A 23,964-nucleotide genomic window follows, 5' to 3' on the forward strand; every position below is an offset into this window, starting at 1 on the left:
GCCCACTTCCATTTTGCCCATTTCTTAGGGCTGTCTTAACCATTGGGCCTTAGGGCTGGCCTAGAAAGGGAAAACAGACCTAGTCCGCCCCAAACCCTAACCTAAGCTCACTTTTTGTAAAATGGAAACCCCACTTCCGAGAGCTATTGTTGCTGTCGTCTTCTACTAGGGTTCCAACGTTCTTCAGATTCACGTCTAGCTTGGCCATTGTTCTGCTCACGTAAGCACTTTTTCTCCTTATCGCCTCTGTCTAGTATAGTTTCGTATCATAGTGGGAAACTCTATATTAACTCGTTTTACCCGCTGTTCCAGTTTGCGAGTCGGGTTCTAGATTGTTGTGCTCCTTGATTTAGTGTCAAAGTCCCGTACAAACCCATTTCCAAGTAGGGAAGCTCTGGCTCATTCTCGTGTTCGTTTCTTTCTTGTCATGCAACTGTTGTTTTGAGGTTATGTGGCTGGTGTGATGTTGTGATAGTTGTGAATGTATGATATATGTGGTTTGGGCTGGCGTGGGTAACTATTGCAGGAAAACAATGGTGAGACCTGCTAATCTCGCCCAAGCAACCCAGTCTCGCCTAGGCGAGATGAATAGGGACTCGCCCAGACCCCATTATGCGAAAGGTCTCTCAGGCGACCCGCTCATTATTTTGAGCGAGCGAGTATCTCGCCCAGGCGAGAGGGGTCTCGCCTAAGCGAGATCCCGTGTTGGTTCCTGGTCCTCTTTCGAGCCCTCGCCTAGGCGAAGGGGATTCGCCTTAGCGAGAACGTCTCGCCTAAGCGAGACCCTTCAGCCTGAGCGAGGGGCTGAGCGGACAATGCTTTGTTTGGTTGCTTGGTTGTTCTTGGATGCTTGGTAATTGTTTGGGTATGATTGTTATGATGATATACATATATACATATAATGGGTTGCTATGTATGCGTGACAAAATTCATAATGGTGAATGATGGATATTGTGGGAACTTAGCATGTGAAATTAATGAGTGAGTTGGAATGATGGGACATGCTTGATATGAGATGAGGCCCTACACTCATGGGGTGGTAATGACCAGTAGTAAGGATTCAACATGTGATATGAATGCGGAATTATTTTTAGAGGGTGGTATGAAATTGTAAGCATGATTAGTGTTCTCGTATTGTTGATTTATGCTTGGTTCGTGTCAGTGCGTAAATCCTTGAGACCTCTAGGCGGGGTCTTAGGGTCGTGCTTCAGTGGTCAGGACGTAATTCCATGGCCCTTGTTAGTGGGTGTCTATGGTGTGCCCCATCTGTATAACTAGGTAAGGATTCAAGTAAGGATTGCATCCTGACACTCTAAGGAGCCTGTTAGTCTCACTTAGAGCGGACTGATTCCTGTGGTGAGAGTAGCAGGAGGCCTGAAATTCATTAAGGGCTAACCTTGTGGTTAGGGAAATTGATTCATCGTAACATTTGTAACACATAGCTCGGGGTGAGCAACTCGGGGTGAGCAGAGGTATCCACCACAAGTGCAAGCATCCGCTGAATCCGACCAGGCTATACGTATCCGGATGAGTCGAGTCGAGTCCTAGTGTATTGCCTGACAAGTCATAACATGCTTGGTTGAATTGAGTGTATGATATTGTGAAATTATATCTGATTTGATGGATGAAATCTTTTGTGCTTTAGCTTACCCTACTTTTGTTGTTGTGTGTTCTGTGTGTGGTACTCTCTCTTGCGATGATCATCAACTTGTTGGTGTGAGCAGATGCGAGGAACACCTGTGGGCAAAGTGGTGGTGATAGTTCTGCTGCATAGTCCGCGTAGACTAGATCTTATTCTTGATGGGTTTTTCTTTAAGGCTTGGCCCATGTATTATTTATGCTTAGTACTCTACTTCATCTGTTGACCTTTCAACTAGTTCCTGCTATGTGTAGCGTTTCCTTTAATTGCGTTTATAAATTAAATGGGACGTTACAATTACGATTCATAGTGTTAGAAATGTTGTTTTTTAATTATAAAAACGTTATTATACTAAATACTTTTGCTAATATATTTTTTAATCTTTTAAAAATTTATAACTTATAATTATATTAATATAATTATTAGTATTTTAAAGATTAAATAAATATAATAACATTTATATTATTATGCTAAAAGAATTGAAAAAAAAAACTATGTGTACATGCTCGGATGAGAGACTATCATAATTATTTCATAAAATTAATTAAATATTGTAATATCAATTTATTTATTATATTTAAAACTAAATTATTATCATATCACTTAGATTTACTACTTTATTACTTTAATAATGACATTTACAAAAACATAAGCTAATTTTATAATATGCATTATATAATATTTTACTACTTTATAATTTTAACATACAAAATATAAAAAAATACAACACCCGTGCAAAAGGACGGGTTAGTTTAATAGTTTTAATAAAAGGCTTAATACCGAATTTGGTCCCCTAATTTATTCGAATTTTTAAAAAGATTCCTAATTTTCATTTATTCAATTTAGTCCTCCAATTTTCTTAAAAATGTTGAATTTAGTCATTTTCGTTAAATTGATGTTAACGTCTTATCCGTGCACTGTCATCTGTATGTTATTGTCAGTTGACAGCATTTGTTTTCAATTTAGTCCCTTATTTATAATTTTGATCAAATTTGGTCCTATCTTTTTTGTTAAATGAAGCAATTTGGTCTCTTTCAAATTTGAGACCAAATTAGTAATTAAACTTAATTACAACTTATATATACATGTTAAATTTTAAAAAAAAATTATATATCAAATCACTTTATCTAAATATTCAAATTATTTTATTTTTACATTTTACATAAAACTAATTCCTATTTAAACTTATATATCAAATCACTTTATCTATTTGTCGAATGTTATACTATTTTTTTTATTAAAAAATGACTTAATAAAATGACTTTTACCACTAAATTTAATATAAATATTAAATACTTAATTTTGTAAAAATTTTATACTTAATTACTTTTAATTTTATAAAAAAATGGATTTTAATTATTAAAAAAAATTAGGTCAAGATTGAATTAGATACACATAAGTAGGTACTAAATTGAAACCAAAAGACATATACGCGGACTAAATCGAAATCAACATAATGACATAGTGACACTGACACGTGTCACATACAGGGACTTGACGCTTAGCATTTTTATTTATTTTTTCAAAAAAATTTGATTTTTTTTAAAAATTCAAAAAATTCAAAAAAAAAAAAGAAAAAAAAATCACGTACTGATACGTGTCACGTTGACTAACGACTCAACTCCGTCTGAACTAGATCTGATTGCAGCACTTTTTAAAAAGTTCGGATGCAATTAACATTTTTTTTAAAAACAATATCAAATTGATACACTTATATTAAAGTGAGTACCATCCGAATAATTAAACCATTCAAATAAAATTAGAGAATAAAAACGTTAATAAAAACATCTTAAACTTATCTATCAAAGAAAGCAGCGGGCACACTACCACGATTCGTCGTGATCCTTCAAGCCATGAATAACAAACTCCCAATCTTCTAAACCGGAAGAACCTCTTCCTGTACGTCTCCTTCGCCACTTCTCGGAGAAAATTAACACTAGAGGGGAGGAAAATTCCTTAAACCCTAGCAATCAACAAAAACGGAAACAAGCTCAATCCCAATTCGGTCAGCGAAATGGATCACTACAGGGTTCTCGGCTTGCACCAAACCGCGACCAAGGAGGAAATCAAAACCGCTTTCAAGAAATTAGCTTTTCAGTTTTCACCCGGACAAGCATTCCCAATCACCGAGGGCCATTAGGGAAAATGCACAATTCGATTTAAGCAGGTATCGGAGGCCTACGAGGTCCTTATGGATGACCGAAAGCGAGCCGACTACAATTTCCGGCGGAGCTCGGGCGACCCCGGCAGAAGCAACCACTATTCTCAGTACAGCTACGGATACAGTAGGAGCGGGAGCAGGTACGAGTACAAACCTGGGTCTGGTGGTGGTGGTGGCTTAGCTTCCAATTTTGAAATGGCTCTTCGAATTTTGACGGGGCGGTCTTCAATTCTCTATCTCGGCTTCGCAGCGTAATTCACTTTCCTTTTACCTCATGATTTTACTTGTTAATTGCTGTTCGTTCGAGTTAAAATTTGATGCTAGGAAGATCTACAAGATGCAAGAGATTATTGATTCAGAGTTTGATTGTTAAATAACCTACCGTAACTTCTTACATGAGTTGGTTTTATGTAATCTTTTGTGTTTATTTTATATATAATGGTTACATTATATATATATATATATATATATATATATATATATATATATATATATATATATATATATATATATATATATATGATGGTTGTTCAAGTTTAAATATTTTCATGCTATTCATCTTTATATAATATATCAATGTACATCTTGAAAATAACTCAATCTACTCTCCTTAAAATTTTAATTCTTTTGGATATATTATGCTTATCTTCCTTACTTCAACTATTTTTTTCCTGTGATATGTAGTGACCTATACCTGGACATTTGATATTTGAATTTAAGATACATGATGATAGAAGAACCTAAGAACTAGTTGTGTCTGGGTCATGTACCCAAGCACATGAGAACACACCCTTAGAAGCTAACTATTAAGGAGGGATAACCAAACACTCAAAATACTTCACTGAGTATCCCATACTACTCAATGTGGAAGTTAAACATTCCATATACCCAATTCACAATCGTAGCACTGTCCTAGGCGGCTTTCTCTCTAAGACACTTCAACTTCCCATTGGTTAGAACCCTCCACCGTCAGAACCTTTGTTGGTAGCCCTTTCTGAGACATCGGCAACCAACCTTGCTACCAATCAATAAGTACTCAAGCACATGGGGAACCCACCGGAAGCTAACTGTTAAAGAGGGATGATCAAGCACTTACATACTCCACCAAGTCGATGTGGTACTTAGGTACCTCATGATACTCAAGTTCCTATTAGACTGAGCATAAATGAGCTGTATCTAGATATATATGCATGGTTGAGGATAGATAACGCAAAAGGATGGGGAATTATCACCCTCTTTTTTTTTCATTTGTGATTAACTATCAAGTGTTAAGAGACATTTAATATAAAAATATTTTCAATAAATTAATGTTAGTTCTTGCCCAGGGCTATATTATGCGGGATAGTTGTCATTGATTCAAGCCGAGAATCCTTATGGAGAATGCAGAATTCTGGGGTAAGATTTTAATTTTCTTAGCCATCCAATTTTTCTATACAATATCACATGTTAATCATAGCCTTTATTTCATTTTCTATCATGGTTCGTTGTGTAAGTTCTTATATTGTCATACATAATTGATCCATAAGCATGAATGTTTTCTCGGTATTGAGTCATGATTTTTTTGTCAATGTTAAAAATTGTTTATTCAAGTAATAAATCCTGCATAAAAGATGTAACTGTCTCATATACAAATTGATTTCTGGCACAAATAGCTATTGAGTCATTTACCACAAATCGTAGAACATAACGACAATAAGATGATTCAAAACTATGAAATCAAGAGTCATTATAGTAGATTTCTGGTGGAATGTGATAGAACAGTTGAGGATGGACTGATACAGCATGAAAAAGGTACTGGAGAAGACTGGGTTAGTGTAAGGTCCAAAGTCTAGAAAGTTTATTCTAGAAGAAAGAAAGTAGATGTTAATTAGTTAGGAGGGTAGTGACGTGGCAAGGGATCTTGAATTAGTGTAAATTTAAGTATTTGAGAGGGGGAAAGAGAAGGAAGTACGGAGAATTTGTTAAGGAAGGAGAGCTATCTCTTCACATATATTCAATAATACAATTTTCAATATGCTATTTGATTCTTTTCTGTTTCTGACCGATTTTTCTTTCATAAGTCTATCGTTGGTCCAACCTGCCGGATCATTTCTAGGAGAGCTAGCGTGCTTACCATTTTCCATGCCCCAAAGATGTCAGATAGAGTGGATGCATTGGAGGAGCATTTGACGGCAATGGAGGCTTCAATGCGTCAGTTGTTTGTGGAGTTCTGTCAATTCATGTTGGAGGAATTTGCTAGATTGCATATGGCACATAGGGAAAAGCGTCGAGGTTCGTTGTTTTCAAAAACGGAAACGTTACTAGAGGATAGGATGACAACGAAGAAGGTAGAGTTGCTTTTATTCAACGAAACCGATCCTGTAGGCTAGATTAGTCACATATAGACAAATTTTGAGGTTCAGGGTGGATTAAGGAAATGAAGGTGAGATTGGCCAAGATGAGCATGGAGGGGGCACTATCTATTGGTTCAATCTCCTCCATGACTCTGGTTAGGAATTGACCTGGATGAAGTTGAAACATGAGTTGATTGGGAGATATAGGGTGGTCGGAGTGACAATCTTTACGAGGAGCTTGAGGAGCTTAAGGACTTAAATCAAACAGGAAGTGTAGTGTAATTAATACCTATAAGAGTTCGAATTTATTTCTTCCCAAGTACAATGCTTGTCGGAGGAACAATACTTGAGATATTTCGTTGGTGGACTTCGACCAGAGACGGTGTGTTTGCACTTTCAATCTATTCAACCGCTTGCAGGCGATACGCATCGGGAGGAACGTCGAAGTTGAATTATATGGAGAACAAAGTCGTAGAGGAGTTGGGGCACGAGTGGGGAGAGGGAGTCGTAATTAGGGGACAGATAGTCCGGATAGGGGTGGTATCGGGTCGAGTTATAGCCCAAGCAAGATGGGGGTAGGATTGGGCCCAAGTGTTAAAGTCCAATCCAAAGGATTCTCAAACGAAAGTGTGGCCTAAAGAGGGTTGTGAGTTGTTGGTTCACAGGTGCAACGTGCCAACAAGGATAATTTCTACGTCTAAACATAATAGAGGTCGAAACGTCTTCCTTATTCCGAATTAATGAACCATAAGGCACATGGACTATGCTTCAGGTGTGGTGAAAAATACCATCAGTTATATTGTGCAGAATGACAATTAAGGTTGATAGTTTTTGGAGGCTATGAATGGTGAATGAGGAGGGAGATATTATCACTAGTGAGGAGAGAGACCAAAAAACTAGTGAGGAGAGAGACCAAAAGGAAGAATCCAAGTTGACAAGGTTGTCAAAGTCGAGAATTTACATGAACTTATAAGAATTTCGTAAACTCGAATAATAAAATCATAAGAATTTAATTCACATAAAATTATATAAAATTATTTTAAAATATATATAAATAACATAATAATTTAATATTTATAATGTTATAAATAATTTTTTATAGTGTTATGATTATTAATTTATCATATTATATATGAAAGAGCTCAAAACAGATAACCAAGCGACTGACAGAACACTGAAAGGCCCAAAAGGAACACTATTCAACCAAGGAAATGAACTTGACTTAATCCTATACTTAAGAAGCTCCTAGAAAATGAATTACTCAGCTAAAAATAAATATTGCTATTGCATTATTGTTAGAATTCTCGTATGGAATATGTTGCTTCTCTTATAGAGCCTTTTTCCTTGGACGATTCATGGCGGGGAGGAAAAATATATCATATTATCTCTTTCCCATATTCCATATTCTTGAGGTTCTGTCCTCGAAGAGCTATGTTTCTACCAATAACCCATTTCAACGTACACTAATTTTGTCAAATTTGATTGGATTCGCTAGCCAAATCTAACTTGTAAATACTCTTTTGACAAACTAACATGAATCGTTTTAGTTATGAGTAGAAAATAGAAGAGAGTTGGAATTGGAAGAAATCAACCCATTGAAGTAATTGCTTACGTGTATAAAACAATTAGCAATCGATTCTTGTAAATTTTCTGTGTCATTTTTAAGCGTCCATGTTAACATTAAGTGCAGAGATACCGAATTGTTCCTTGGCACTAAAATTTATTTTGTACTCAGAAATCTTTTGAAGAAGCCATGAAGTCCATTGAGAAAGCCAAAGCTTATAGAGAAGATAACATGAAGGAACGTCCTTGATTGAATTTGTCTGTTTCTCATTTCGTTTGTCACCTGAAAGCTTCTTCGTGTTTATTGAATGATTGTTGCAAAAAGAGTATTGAGAAGTGCGGTTGTTAATCTGTCTGTTCCATTTGTCGACTCCAGCTATATTTCATATTTATTTGTCCTTTAATTGCTTTGGAATTTACTATGTAATTACTTGTTTAGCCTATGGCCGATACTTTGTAACGAACAAAATTCTTGTAAATAGAGCATTAAAGTAGTATATTTAGCATGTTTATTATTATCAATAAAAGTAAATACTGATTTATGACATTTGTAAAATAAGATGAAAAAAGAGATTTTGGGATTAATCTCCCTTGTATAAATCCTACACAAAGGATAATTTATTTATAATGATAATGAGCCAAATCCAGAAATACATAATGGGCTGAGTCCAACTACTAAACAAAATACTATATCATCTAACAAACACTCTCTCTCAAGCTGGTGCATACAAATCGTATGTACCAAGCTTGTTACAAAGATAATCAATTCTAGGTCCTCGAAGAGACTTAGTGAAAATATCTGCTAATTGATCACTTGAGTTGACAAAATCGGTCTTGATGTCCCGGATAGGAGTTTTTTCTCGAATGAAGTGATAATCAATTTCAATGTATTTGGTCCTTTCATGAAACACATGATTAGAACTAATGTGAAGAGCAGCCTGATTGTCACATATGAATATCATTTGAGTGACATCTCTAAATTGCAATTCTTGAAGCAATTGCTTAAGCCAAACAAGTTCACAAGTGGCTAAAGCCATAGCTCCATATTTCGCTTCTGCACTAGATCTTGCCACAACACTTTGTTTCTTGCTCTTCCAAGAGATCAAATTACCACCAATCGAGACACAATATTTGGAAGTAGATCTTCTATCGGAAGGAGATCTTGTCCAGTCAGCATCTGAATAACATACAACTTTTGTATAGAGTTGGAATCATATAGTAAACCTTTTCTAGGAGAGCTTTTGATATATTTTAATATGCAAATGACTGCATTCCAATGTTCTTCACATGGGGAATTAAGGAATTGAATCACCATGCTAACAACAAACGAAATATCAGGATGAGTAACAGTAAATAATTCAACTTTCCAACGTCTATATTGTTCATGATCTAAGAAAGCCTCCCCTTGTTTAGGTAGAAGTTTAATATTAGGATCCATGGATGTTTCTACAGCTTTAGAATTCATTAACCCAGTTTCCTCCAAAATATCCAATGCATATTTCCTCTGAGATATGACAATACCACTATTGGATTGTGCTACTTCAATACCCAAGAAATACCTGAGTTTTTCAAGATCTTGGTCTGAAAATGACGACAAAGATGTTGCTTTAAGAGGGAGATGCCAAGGTTGTGACTTCCTATGAGAACAATGTCATCAACATATACTATTAAGTAGATATATCCAGCACTGGAGTGATGATAAAAAACTGAATGATCCACTTCACTGCGAGACATGCCAAATTGTTGAACAACGCTATTGAATTTTCCAAACCAGGCTCGTGGAGACTGCTTTAGGCCATATAAAGATTTGTGAAGACGACATACCAATCCAGAAGACTCCCCTGAGCAACAAAACCCAGAGGTTGCTCCATATAAATTTCTTCATTCGATGTTGGGATTGGGAAAAAGATCAATGTAGGGTGTTTTGGGAATTTTGGCATTCGCAGGTGTAGGGAAAAATGGAATTTTTCCCAAATCTTCATGCACCGCTTGGCGGCGCTTGCATTTCCGCTAGGCGCCAGCGCAATGGATTCTGCATTGGGTTGGGTTCTGTTGCAATCCTAAATGGAACTGAAAGAATGGATTTGGTGAGGTTTTTGAATAGTTAAAGGTGGAACTCTAATGCATGAACTAAGGTAATTAGCTTAAAACTTAGAATTGATTGGATATAGTAGCCAAGTGATGCGAGAGAGGTATAAAGGTGGTTGGTCGAAGGAGGACTGAGATTGAATGTGTAAGACCCGAGAAAATTAAATAATTAAATAAATAATTATTTAATAAATTCGGGTAGTGGAAGTCTTTATGGCATTAAATGCTAACTTTCATGACATGGAAAAGTACTAGCTCAAATGGTTGAGAGTACTTGGTTGCGTGAAAGGACTTGGGTTTGAGTCCCATGTATGTCAATCGTGTGTTATTTAATTTTTTTTTTCTTATGATGTTTTGGGTGTGATAAGAGAGTATAAACTTTTAGGTTTATAAATATTATCACGAAACATGAATTGGTTAAATGGTTGTGCATTGAATTTAACATTGGCATGGTTATGGTTCAAACCTTAGTAGAACCAAATTTAACTTTCTTTTTGTTAAAACCTACTTTGGCATGAATGTGAAGAGCCTGAAAACCCTAGTTAATTGGGAGGCAGATAGGAGGGCCAGAAACTATGATTTAATGGTGAATCAAGAGCTTTAAACCCTTTTAAATGAATTTTCGTTTTGCCATCATTAACTCTAATTAAGGCATGATTAAGAGAGCAAATAAGGGGAGAGAAGGGGCTGGGAGAGTCTAGCATTGATACGTACTGTGAGGAGAGGAAAATTCATGCTAACAACTAAGTGGTGAGTGAGAGGAGGAATGGAATTGGAGAAGATTACCAAAGGCTAGTGGTGATCAAAGAGTAACTAGAACTATCAAATTAAGCAAGGAATCCAGGTTAGAGGAGTTCTTATTTGATGTTTTAATTTTAATTGCATGTATTCGTGATGGCTTTGAGTTTCTGGACATGCCAATCTTTCAATTCATTCGCGTTTGCTCAGGTTTCTGGAAATTTCCAAAAACCGCCTAACAGTCACGCGTGATCCACCAGGCAACACAAGCTCCAGACCCAGTTATTTGGGTTTCTTCATGAATCGCCTGGCAGCGGAGAATGATCCATCAGGTGACGCGAACTGGGGTGCCCAGTTCTTGGTTGCTTTGGATTTTTTTTGTGTTTCAACGATGTCGTAGTGATGTTCATATGTGTGAATGTGAATTTTGATGAGTATAATTGACTGCGAATGTTATGGTTATGTTTAATGCATTAATTCTTGTATGAAATGGGGACTAGGGTTCATGATGGGGTTGGAAATAATTAAGCATGATTTATGTATATGATTAGTGCATTGTTTGATGGAATTGATGTTAATATGAATAAAGTATGAACTCTAACATATGCGTGCATGTGAATTATGTCAGTGTGAAAATGGGTACTGTGATTTGGGGTGCTTGGGAATCAAAGCTAAAGTGAAATAAATCTGGGCAGAACTCAATTGGTTAAGCACCGCCTGGCGGCGCCTGTGTTGTCGCTAGGCGACACCATATTTCTGCTGCTCATTTTAAGTGCTGTTGAAATTGCGTGTATTGGGTGTTATGCTGGATAACTTAGTTGTATGTTAAGGATAAGGGAGGAAGTGAAGTCAAGGAAACTTAAGCATTGGACATCAAAGGAATTACGTATGAGTATGTGATAATTGGGATACATGTTTTAAACTATATAAAGTTGTGTGTTGAACATGATAGAGACTGTATTTAATTGGAAGCTGTAATGAGACACCACGTGTGGTTGATTAAATGTTATGGATGGGTTAATTGTAATGGGATGAATATAAAGTAGAATGTACCATGGTTGGTTAAGGGATATGATGCTATAAATGGAGAAACATGTTAAGTGAAGTGTGTAAAAGTGCATATCTGATTTATAAACATGTTTGGATGAATGAGATTGATGTCTATGAGGTGGTTTAGGTTGTATGCTTCGCCGTTTGGGTTGTTTTAATGTGTATGTACACTATTGACCATTTCGTGGTATGATTTAGGTGTGTATTGGTGATTTGGGCATGGTACTATTTACTGTATAATTGTGTTGTGGCAAATGGTGGGTACAATATTGACAATTTTGTGGCTTGTGCTAGTTAGTGAATAAAGTAAAGCATGCTAAGACATGATAATACTTGATTTAGGCATGACTTATTTGTATATATTAAGTTTTAGTTATAGTATTATGTCTGAAATATTATGATTGATATAAGAATGATGCATTATATGTTTGGGGTCCCTTAAAGACTTGAGGAAAATGCCAAAAACCAGTAGCATTGCGCTACTGATAGAGTTCTAAAACAATGGCAGTGTCCACTGTCTACACGAGGTGCCTGACGGCAGGGTTGGTTCCGCCAGGCGGTGACGGTGCGACATGACTATTGTAAGGCGCGTGGCGCCTGACAGTGTAAGATCCCCGCCAGGCGGTCTGGAACCTGGTTCTGCCTAGCGACGCGAGAGGCGCGCCAAGCGGTTTTGGGTGCAGAGTTGGAGCGCGAAGAGGATTCCTACACAACGTTAGGTGAAGTTCATGATGCGATGCTTTGGCTGGGGACCCAGTTACGAGTGTAACTTGTATTGGGGTAACACGTGGCCACTCTAGGTTGTAGCCTGGTGGCTTAGGAAGTCCAGTGGAGTGTGCTAGATCGTGGCTCGTACGACGAGATTTCAAATGATTGCCCTCTTCAGTGCATCTGATAGAGTTTTGGTAGTCTGGGAACAACTACGAACTTCTGTTCATTTGGGGAATTCCACTTGGTGTCGCGGTGTGAAGCCGTGGCAAAATTATTCCCGCGTGTGGACTATCAGGTGGTGGCCTGTAGTCGGAGGGGCGAGTAGACACTCGTGCAGCCAAGATCGATCAGTGGACTCACCCAAAGGGTGTAGAATCAAGAGACGTCTAATATAAAGATGGGAAGTCGAGGAACCGAGGAATGAGAAATACTAATATGAATTATATGTTTGAGATGTTTTAAATTATATCATGTTGTATCTATTTATTTTTATTTTGAGCTCAACCTATTTGTGTGTGTGTGGCGATGATCATGTAACTTGTTACATGGGAGCAGATGGTGATGCAGGTGAGCATGTCGACACATAACGTCGGAGTGGGGATCAATTATAGGAGTTTTCTTTCTAGTTTTTAGTCATGAACTATTTTGTAATGGTTTTTTAGGACAATTATGTTTGGTAATAATTGAACACCGCAATTTTAATTATTATTGGCGAGTTGACCTTGGTTTTTAAATTTTCCGCGTTTTTGGGAAAATGAAGTATTAATAAATGAGGTTATTCATATATTATCTAAATTTTGTTTTAAATAAGTAATTTCTGGCTAGGACGTTACAGAATGCGGACTAACTTGTATGGTATTGATTATTCTGAGACTTAGTTTTGGCTAAGGTGTAGCATAGTGTATAATGTGGTTTTGGGCAAGCTAGGTGGGGAAGGTCCATAAACTTGATCAGGTCCTTGACAGATTCAGATTTATGACTGAAGTATTGGTGAATGCTTGGGTAGTAGTGAATGGAAATTTAATATGAGACTACTAATTAGGATGTGAGTGGAGTGTGGTATATGTTATGAATGAATAAAGTTGACCTTAAGGAAGCCAAATTTTAGTATAATTGGGTGGTTAAACTTAATGGATGTAGGAACCTTGATAATAGATTAGCCACTTGAGAAGCTGGTATGAATCATCGTGAGCCTTGATGACTTGAATGAAGAGCAGGAACGGGTTGGGATGGCTATAAACCATATTGCGCAAATACTGATATGGCGCCTGATGGTAATATGTGAGCTGTCAGGCGATAGCGATGGGTTCAGAAGGTAACCTGAACGTGTGGCACTTGGCGGTGGAGGTCGTCCCGCCAGGCAATGTCTGCAAGTCAGTGTGCTCTAAGGAGTTTGGCGCTTGGCGGCACGTGTCCTCCGCTAGGCGGCCTGGAAGCAAATTTCGCCTGGCGGCTCAGAAGTAGTGCCAAGCGATAATGTAGAGGCCAGACTTGCGTTTTGCTTGTGTTGATGTGCGTGGTCTAAAATGCTTCAATGATACCTTAATGGTCGGCTTATTCGTGTTCCTTGAGTTGTGGCTTAGAACGTATCCCTTGAGTTATGGCTCGGGATAGGGGTTAAGCACGTAGCATCCCTTGAGTTGTGGCTCAGAATGACATCCCATGAGTTATGGCTCGGGATGGCGGATGAACACGAGGAACTCTTGAGTTGTGGCTCGGGTAGGCAAGTGTTGTCAGAGGGAGTGTGTACGTTGTGGCGTGTATAACGAGTCCAAATAGATTGCCCTCCTTGGCATAGCACTAACGAGTTTGGTAGTCTTGGAACGTTACGAATGATATTCGTATTGGGAACTCCACCTAGCATTACAGTGTGTGATCCGTAGCATGGTTTCCCGCACGTGCTCTATCAATTGTGGTTGATAGATGTGGCAGCAAGACATCTCGAGGTAGTCATTAGAAGACGTAGAACACGATCAACATGGTGGTGGCCATGTGGCATGGAATCAAAGGATGGAACTCCTTTGGTGTGAATGCGATATCTATTATATGTTTGTATATGATTATTTTAATCTTTAGCTCACCCTATCTGCTTGTGTTTGGCGATGATCGTGTACGTGATACACGAGAGCAGATGATGTTACAGGTGGATCTGGTGAGGCCTAGAGATGGAGCTGGCGATTGAACAAGATTTTTTAGAGTTTTAATGTTTTATGATTTTGTAATAATTTAGTAACTCTTATTACTAGACTTTGTTATTTGTAAACATTATATGACTCTTAAGTTTTATTCGAATTATAATTTTGGATTTAGTCCATTTGACTATGTAATAAAGTTTTAAATTTCTCGCGTTTTTTTTGGGAAATGAACTGAAATAAATGAGGTATATTTACTATTCTCCATTTTATTTATTTAAATCCATAATATCCGGTTGGGATGTTACATTTGGTATCAGAGCTTTGTTTTCAAAATGATTTTTGTGTTCTATGGGGAGTGAGTTTATCGTGTTTCGCTCGCGAGACTATTCTGAGTTATGATTGCTAACTTTTTGTTTTGTAAGTCTTAACTGGAGCTGTTTGGTGTGAACAACTGAAAATGTGGCGTGCTCAAGCAATGACAAACAGGCGAAGGAGGACTAATGCTGGGGCTGATGAGATTGCACATGCGATTCATCGGATGATGGATGCGATGTAGCCCATTGCAGTGCAACCTAGAGCCGTGGTAGCACCCACTCACCTAGTGACGATGGAGGACTTTATGAGGCACAAACCCGGGCAAATCCACTCCTGATGAGGCAAACAAGTGGCTCATAGAGTGTGTGAAGATCTGCAAAGTGATAGAGTGCACTGATGCATAGAAGCTGTCCTTTGTCACCTTCCTGTTGGTGGCAGATGCAAAATATTGGTGGGTAGGCATGCAACATATGTGCAGACCCGTGAGGAAGCAGTGACCTGGACTTCTTTCAGGACGAGATTCCTGGAGAAATACTTCCCCGACTCTACCAAACATGAGAGGGAAGCTGAATTCCTCACATTCCAGCAGGGGAACCTGACTGTGCAGGCATACATAGATAGGTTGGAGTATTTTGCAGGGTTCTATTCGCCCGCTGTCACGGAGGAGTGGAGATGTAGAAAATATGAGGGAGGATTGAAACATGAGCTCCGCAGATTTCTCGTACCCTTGAGGATCAGAGAATTCCCAGTCTTGGTGGAGTAGGCCAAGGCAGTCGAGCAGTTGGAGATGGGGCCCAATAGAGTTGCACGACCACAGAAGACTTCGGTTGATACCAGACATCAAAAGAAATCTTACAGCCGTCCGCAAAAGTCGGCCAATAAACTATAGTGCTTTAACTATAGTGGGGAGCATCTGAGGATGGATTGTCCAAAACCCTCTAATAGCTCGAGTGACAATAGTAGCACTGGCAAGTGCTACGTGTGTGATCAGACAAGACACTTTGCTCGAAGATTGATGTGAAGATCACAAAGCATGAAGATTGGACTCAATTCGTAGACTGTATGACATGGTGAAGATATCTTTTGTCTTGTGTTCGTCTTTTTCAATATGTTAAAAAGGGTTTTAAAAGGTTAAAATAAAAGGCCTACTGCATATAGTTCTGGTATGAATGTATTCAATCAATTGATAAAATCACTATCAATCACAATAATTTTGAGGTATTGTTCGCTTTTGAGCGTTAATTCCGTTACGATTTTACCCTTAAAAGTCGCTTCGGAGGATGGAAGGAGGAATGGATATTTAAACAATTTTAGGCTTTGACTTCTAAGTAATGCGAGACTATTAGGTATTGTACGAATAAGGTGAAACGAGAAATAGGTATAAAATTATAATATATATATATATATATATATATATATATATATATATTCTTAACTGCTATGTAGTATCTATATGTATGTAAAAACTTAAGTTAGTGGGTATAATTATATAAATTATATGTTATATTCAATGGAGTTATAGTAAATTGCGTTTTGGGTTTAGTCATTAAGTACCTGGCGAGTTGCATTCTATTTAGTTTGAAATCTTGTTAGTGGGCTTGGTGTTTCAAAATTGAATTTAGGATGCAACATTGTTTTCTTTTAAATGAAAATTGTGGTTTTAAAGATGGTGTTTTTCTTCCTTATTTTTCTTTTACTTTTTGAAAAGGATATATACACTACAAAAAAGTATAATTTTAGTAGGGTTTATTACTTGGGGTTATAATAATCTAGTATAATTTTAGTAGGGTTTATTACTTGGGGTTATAATAACCTCTACTAAGACATAAACATAATAGAGGTTTTAGAAACCCTCCTTAAGTTTTAGGGGCTTTTCAAGAAACCCCAGTAAAATTTAGTTTCGAATTTATTTATTTTTTATTTTCACTCAAAAACTGAGAAACAACTTGGCTCACGTCTCATTCTATCATCTTCGTGTGCCTCTCAGCAAATTTTCTTCCTTTGATTTCAAATCATAGTGCCTAAGAGGAAGATAAACTGTTCTTCTCTCCATTCCCGGTGCTGGTGGTGAGCTGTAAGGTTAGATTATCACACTTTGGGTAAAACATTCTACTAAAACCCTTGATTGATTAAATGTAAATGTAAAGCCTTTGTGAACACTAACCTAAATAGAGAACTCGTGTGGTTTAGAGACGAAATACGAGTAAAGGTTGGTCAAGCTAAAGATTGATTTGTGATTTAATGAAGATGGTCTCGTTAGGTGAGTTTATTGAACAAATACTCTCATATTTGTTATGTAGTAGATGTGTTTTGCTTCTTGCTTCTAGATTTAGTTTATAATCTGCTTGTGGATTTCATTTTTAATTTACACTCTTGGATTGAGTTTCTTGGTTGATTGGTTGAGCCTTGATACTTGTAAAATTTTTTAAGAGTTGTTTTTCTGCTTTTCCCTTTTGAAATGAGAACAAAAGGTGATTAGTCCTCTGAAGAAAAATAATGAATGCATAAGTTCAGTAGTTTCAATCACCTTATAAACTGGTATGAAACCTCTCTATTAAATACTGGCTTAGTTATGGAAACAAATTACTTAATGGCTTCAATTTCTGGTAGAAAGAGCAACGAGTTCAATTCCAAAACACAGAGAGAACACAAATATATGAAATATAAAAGTGCAGAGAAGAGTATATACATGTCCAATCACGAACAAGAACCAGATACTTCGTTACATATACATATGACCATCTTCGGTGTCTGATGTTCGTGCCAGAAAATCTGAGGAATAGACATAATAACTTCCTTCTCTTCTATAGTAGCTATGGGGACCACATCATGAAACCATTTGCATCAAGATTCTTCATTCATCACACCAAAATCAGAAAAAACGAGTTCATTTTCATTTGATCAATATCAAGTAGTACTAGTGATTGTAACATGTAAGAACAAGAAAGAGTTGATTTTACCACTGGAATATTCCCTTTTGGGAGGGATATTGAAGTTGTTACTGCTGCTTCTCTTTCTTTCTGGTTCATATGCACCTTTAAAGAGCCATCGAAAAATCTGATATATAATATATCACAAAAAAGAAGAGGAGTTAGCTTTAAAAAAATTTGTCTATGTTTGTGGGTCGTGTGTGATTGTACTAGTCAAATGAACAAGTTTGCAGATCTAGCTGTGTTGTCTGGATACCAAAGATTCCTGTATACTTTATGAGTCCTTTGGTGAGATAAGACAAACAAGATTGTAGTGAATCTAAGGATGATTGTGAGACAACCAGGTTGTGAATGGGGAATGGGGAATAATTGGCTTGTGATTCTTTCTAACATAGGGCTTAATGCTTTATTATATATATAACATCATCAAGTGGCACATCCTAAGTAGTTGTCGATGCTTGTACTATTTGAAATGAAATGCAATTAATTTGTGAATTTGAAAGGGTTTGGTTGCAAATAATGAGAAGAAAACAGAAGAAAACAAGAAGGCATTGTTACATTTTATAAGACTAGAAAATATAGGTAGCATTACTACATTTTAGACTAAGATTTTCTTAAACTAGATAACATGTATAATCTATAGTTTTTCTGTCAAACATTGTAGAAGAAAATTGAGTGTATTTATATGTGTGTGTGGTGTATGATGAAATAAAAGAAATGATTTACTTTATGATTTGTTGATAAGTTTGATTTGTTGATACGAAGGAAATGATTCTGCTATAATTAATAGATAGAAGTCAACTATAATTGGTACTGTAAGAAGCACTATAAAAAGTAGTATATATGTGTATGTATGACTAGAAATGAGAACAAAATGTAGGCATTATATGCAGATAATAAGGTAATTACTAAAAGAGATAGCAACTTTGTCTTTCGGCATATTATCATCACTCAATAGATTGCTTCGTTTCAAGTGGCATTTTATATTAGCACAAAATATGTATTTTAGGAGATTTTCTATCATCACTAGAAATAATTTTGCACTAATTATTTTATATTATATTCTAATGCATTCAAGTTTTCTCTTCATAGTAAATTCTTAGTAGGTATGGCAACAAGCTCTATGTAATAATAGCACCAACGGAACAAAGTTCTGCATATAAACATTTTGGATATTTAGCTTCTCAAAAAGTCATTTTGGATACAAACCAGGTTTTATAGTTGTCGTTTCTTTCTTTTATAGCCAATACAAATACAAATACCTATAAATAAATAAGACCAACTTTAATTCATTTTATGTCTCACAAAATCATTCCCACAACTTAAAACTAATGTTGTACCCAAAATCTTGTTGCTCATCCTACACTAAACACCACCAATAAGTAGTACTCTGCCACTTCATTCACGAGAACTCGAGAGTCTCGAAGTCCAATACTTCTCTATTTCATGCTGTTCTTCCAGGAATTCTTCTAGCAATTAAAGACCACCTAAAAAAACACATTGTTTTTATTTACTACACTTCTTATAAAGGGTAAGATTCAAAGCACGTTAACAACAAATTTTTCTCACCTTTTCCCAACTGGGGAAAGTTATTAATTATCATTATTTTTGATATGTTAGATATCTGATCAAGGAAGTGTTCCTAACGAAGAAACAAATGATCAACATCCAACACCGCATTAGATGATATTTTTCGTTTACTTTTGGAATTTGTCAACAAATATGCTTTTAGGAAACTTTTGGTTAATTATGCTAATAGGGAACAACTCTAATTTCCTTTTACATTTTTGTTTATTGTAGGTAGATAGTGCACTGCTTGTTGTGTCACTATCATTCAAATACTACTTCTCTAACACTTATTATATTAAGAGTATTATGACTGCTAGTCCACTATTGGTACCATTTGAATGAATATTTGTATTGGTACCATTTGAATGAATATTTGTATTGGTACCATTTGAATGAATATTTGTATTGATTCCTTATTTTGAAGTGACCTTGAATTTTTTGCTTATTTGTATTGATTGGTACCAAAATGTTAAGCAATAAATATGAAATTCTATAGAATAAGGTTCGTTTCGTACTCAAAGAATTAGCTAAACAAATCAATTATCAGGAAAGTACAACTTTAGCATTATAGCAATGCCATAACAATATGAACACTAACTTTTTGGTATTAACAGGGGTTTTCGAGGAATTAACGGGGTTTTTGTAACCTCAGGCATTAACGGGGGTTTTTGGAACTCCAGGCCTTATTGGGGGTTTTCAGAACTCTAGGCATTATTGGGGGTTTTCAGAACCCTAGGCATTAATGAGGGTTTTCGAAACCTCGGGCATTAACGAGGGTTTTCGAAACCCCGAGTATTAACGGAGTTTTCGAAACCCTTAGTAAGTTGCGCGACTTCCAAGAGTTGCTAAAAACTCCCGGTAATCTGTTAACCACGCTTGCTCTTCTGGGAAAATTTCAAACCCCTAATAAAACCATTAGTGGGGGTTAAACCCCCGAGAAATGCCAAATATAAACCCCGCTAAAAATAATTATTTTTGTAGTGATATATATATATATATATATATATATATATATATATATATATATATATATATATATGATTTTATGGATATGTGAGCTGATTTACGGAGGATTTAATTTCTTTTTATTACTGGTTATTGTGAATTGGAATTTTCTTATGATATTATAGGCAGTAAAAGAAAAGTGACAAGTGATGTTTTGGTTCTATAAATATACAAGCAACTTTTGGTTAACAAAGTTAGTCGTTTTCTTTTCTCGGAATGTTTTCTTTAGTCATTTTTATTAATTTTGGAATGAAATTAAAGTATTTCTTTTAACTAGGGTAGAGTTATCTCAATTTGGTCCTCACATTTTTCGTTGTCTCAATTTGGTCCTCATTTTCTTAAAAATGACTCAATTTGGTCCTCACCGTTAACTTTGACCAAACGGTGTTAAAGTCAATACCACATGTTAATTTATGGTTTTTTTGAATTTTTTTAATATTTTTTGAATTTTTTTTTGGATTTTTTTTCTTTTTGACACGTGTCACTTCACGGTTTTGCCAAATGTCAAAGTGACTCAATTTGGTCCCTATATTTGTTTTTAGTATTAATTTAGTCCCAATTTTTGTAAAAATGAAGCAATATTGTCCTTGCTCAAATTGACACTAAATTTACCTTTTTATAAATTTTATGGTGATATTCTTACTAAAATTAACGTTTTTATTAAATATTTCTATAAATATTTTAAATTAACTTTAAATTCTACACAAAACATTAGACTTTGATTTTGTTTTGAACTTGAAATTTAGTTCCTAAATTTATGTGTGACAAGTTATTTGATTTTTAATCTTTACGAAGTTTGTATAATATGATACACTTGATGCCTTTATATACGATGACAAAATTGTTAATTTTTGAAATTAAGTTTGGGGTTTAACTTTGTTTAATAATAAAACTAAACAAAATTATTTAAAAATATTTCTATAAATATTTAATAAAAATGTCAATTTTATTAAGAATATCATCATAAGTTGTATACAAAGATTAAATTGAGTTTCAATCTAAGGAGGGACAATAATGCTTCATTTTTACAAAAATTGGGACTAAATTGAAACTAAAAACAAATATAGGGACCAAATTGAGTCACTTTGACACGTGGCACAACGGTGAAATGACATGTGTCAAAAATAAAAAAAAAATTCAAAAAATTCAAAAAAAAATTCAAAAAAAAAATTCAAAAAAAATTAAAAAAATTCAAAAAAATAATAAATTGACACGTGGCATTGACTTTAACACCGTCTGGTCAAAGTTAACGGTGAGGACCAAATTGAGTCATTTTTAAGAAAATGAGGATCAAATTGAGACAACGAAAAACGTGAGGACCAAAATGAAATTTCATGACAAATAGAGGGACCAAAATGATAATTTAACCTAAAAATTAAAATGTTGTTTTAGAAATTGGATGTCGGTGTTGTTTTAGAAATTTGGTGTTGTTGTTTTAAAAATAAATGGTGTTGTTGCTGTTTTTTAAAAGTTGGTGCTGTTTTAAAAATTGTGTTGTTCTATATTACTAGGTGCAGAATTATGGTTGTTGTTTCTGTATGAAGAATTTTTGGTAAGTTATATGTTAAAATCCTTAAGTGCAAGAAAATAATATTGGGGTTGTGGTTTGATGATGATGTATGGTTAATCATATGATGATGAAGTATAATATACATGTATGTATGTATGTTTGTGATGGTGGTGTATGTATTCTCTCGTAACCGTAAGACTTTGGCATGAGCTTAGCAAGAATGCTCTTACCTAAAGTTCTGGTGAGCAGGTAAAGTTGATGCTTGAAAGTCTTATGGAAAGCAAAAGGGCCCTTTTCAAGAGGTGTTGTTGTGTATAAAAGGTAATGAGTGGTTATAAGAGAAGAAGATACTTTATTGTTAATATTTTTTGGAACAATTTTTATTTAGGAAAAATGTATGAGTCAGATGATTTGAACATAGATATTCTTTTAAATTGGAAAGTTTATGTTGATGAAATAAAATAACGGTTTTTCATAGTTTGAAAATTTTATTATTTTAGTAGCATGGAGACAAGATGTTACATCTTACATGTATTTTGGTCTTTTTCTTGCAATGTTTGTCTTAATTTCTTGTAGCTTAGCTAATACAAGAGCTTAAACTTAGATTCAACTGCATCAAAACACCTCAGAATATCCATAGAACATTTATACAACTAAAAACTTATTTTTAACATGTTTTTGTAACTAACGATTAATTAGCTTTCTTTGAATAAATATTAATTAAAATAACATTTAAAGCACAAAATGAAATAAGAAACTAAGTTTATAAGTTAAATGAGTACTCAAATTTGCACTCATTAGTGGACATCATGGAGTTGATGAGGCAAACCAACTTAACGTCGAGTTCCAAGGGATTATTAATGTGATAAAAGCTTTAAAATAGATCTTGTTGATCATACGAAAAAGGTAACATTCTTTGCAACATAGAATAAGTAAATGATTGTAGGTAAAATATGATGTTTGCTTAAAGCTACGTGCTTATCGTTTGAGCTCATAAATGCTTATCAAAAGTAGTAATAAGTCTATAATGTTATATCATCATATAGACAAAACACTTATGTATTCATGATTTGTTGCTTATCAAAACTTCTCTCTTATGGATGAAGCATAATCATGCTTTATGCTTAGTTGTTTTCAAAAAGTGTTGGACTTTTTCTTAACAATTAAATTCTTCTTTGTATTTTCATACTTGAGAGAAACCTAAGACTAATTCAAACATAAGATACTTGGAAAATGACAATTAGATTAGTGATTTATCATAGAGTGATGTATTTTGCTATTCGAGGAAAGAGGATGAGTAAGGCATGTCTTATGGCGTGATGGTATAATATTTGTGGGGAGAGAGAATCTCATAGTCTTAGTAAGATTTTATTGTATGCCAATATGTAATTATGCTTTTTAAGATTTTACAATCCTATTAATATAATAAATCAGACTCTTTAGGATTTTAAAATCTTTTTTATATAAATTATTTTAATAGAATTTTACAACTTGAAATATATTTTTGTTGCATATGTTAGAACTTCATTGTATTCAAAATAAGAAAATAATTTATAATATAGTTTTAACATGCACAATAATATATGTTCACACTCACATATGAATGGCAAACAATTAAAGAGAATTGCACTAGACAGGTGGTGTGCTCATAAAGATTACGACTAAACAAGTGTATCCACTTTGGTCGAATAGAACTTAATAATAACAATTAATATTATAAAAGATTTAACATTATGTAAGCTTGAAAACTTTTAAATTGTAGAATATTTTGCCCTTTTTATTTTATATTTACTTCAATTTTTCATTAGTATTTGTTTCACTATTTGTTTTATTCATAGTGTTTTATCTATATCTAATCATATTGTTTTTAATAATGCAAATTAAATACAATGTGTTCATGCTCCAATGAAATAATTACGTAATTAATAATTTAAAGGAAAAAATTAATTATTTGTTTAAAAATTTAAGAAAACTATTGGTTAATAAAATGGATGATGATACACATTAATTAAAAATTTTAAAAGTTATGTATTATTTAAGTTTAATAATTAATTAATGAATATTAATTTAAGGTAATACAACCAAAAATGGATGATGATTTTGTATTAAAGGGTTATAATGGGTGGTTGTGGTTAACAAATACAAAGGTATGGTTGTGAGTGGTTTTGTTTGGATAAATTGATTCAATTAGATTGTTATTATTCCAAAGGAACTACA

General features: G+C 34.9%; 1 pseudogene; it reads left to right on the forward strand.

Annotated features, from left to right (window-relative positions):
• Window positions 1–3,512: 3,512 nt before the first annotated feature.
• Window positions 3,513–8,214, forward strand: LOC114181093 (annotated as a pseudogene).
• Window positions 8,215–23,964: the final 15,750 nt, after the last annotated feature.

The sequence above is a fragment of the Vigna unguiculata genome, chromosome 4 (assembly GCF_004118075.2).
Source record: "Vigna unguiculata cultivar IT97K-499-35 chromosome 4, ASM411807v1, whole genome shotgun sequence".
Taxonomy (NCBI): Eukaryota; Viridiplantae; Streptophyta; class Magnoliopsida; order Fabales; family Fabaceae; genus Vigna; species Vigna unguiculata.